The sequence below is a fragment of the Ovis canadensis genome, chromosome 12, assembly GCF_042477335.2.
Source record: "Ovis canadensis isolate MfBH-ARS-UI-01 breed Bighorn chromosome 12, ARS-UI_OviCan_v2, whole genome shotgun sequence".
NCBI classification, from domain to species: Eukaryota; Metazoa; Chordata; class Mammalia; order Artiodactyla; family Bovidae; genus Ovis; species Ovis canadensis.
In genome coordinates, this window is record NC_091256.1 from 16,652,275 (window position 1) to 16,653,046 (window position 772).

Consider the following 772-nt stretch of genomic DNA (forward strand, 5'->3'; position numbering starts at 1 on the left):
GACCATTCAGGTATGACCTAAATAAAATCCCTTATGATTATACAGTGGAAGTGGAAATAGATTTAAGGGCCTAGATCTGATAGATAGAGTGCCTGATGAACTATGGAATGCAGTTTGTGATATTGTGCAGGAGACAGGGATCAAGATCATCCCCATGGAAAAGAAATGCGAAAAAGCAAAATGGCTGTCTGAGGAGGCCTTACAAATAGCTGTGAAGAGAAGAGAGGCAAAAAGCAAAGGAGAAAAGGAAACATATAGGCATCGAAATGCAGAGTTCCAAAGAATAGCAAGAAGAGATAAGAAAGCCTTCTTCAGCGATCAATGCAAAGAAATAGATGACAACAGATTGGGAAAGACTAGAGATTTCTTCAAGATAATTAGAGATACCAAGGGAACATTTCATGCAAAGATGGGCTCGATAAAGGACAGAAATTGTATGGACATAACAGAAGCAGAAGATATTAAGAAGAGGTGGTGAGAATACACAGAAGAATTGTACAAAAAAGATCTTCACGACCCAGATAGTCATGATGATGTGATCACTAATCTAGAACCAGACATCTTAGAATGTGAAGTGAAGTGGGCCTTAGAAAGCATCACTACGAACAAAGCTAGCAGAGGTGATGGAATTCCAGCTGAGCTGTTTCAAATCCTGAAAGATGATGCTGTGAAAGTGCTGCACTCAATATGTCAGCAAATTTGGAAAACTCAGCAGTGGTCACAGGACTGGAAAAGGTCACTTTACATTCCAATTCCAAAGAAAGGCAATGCC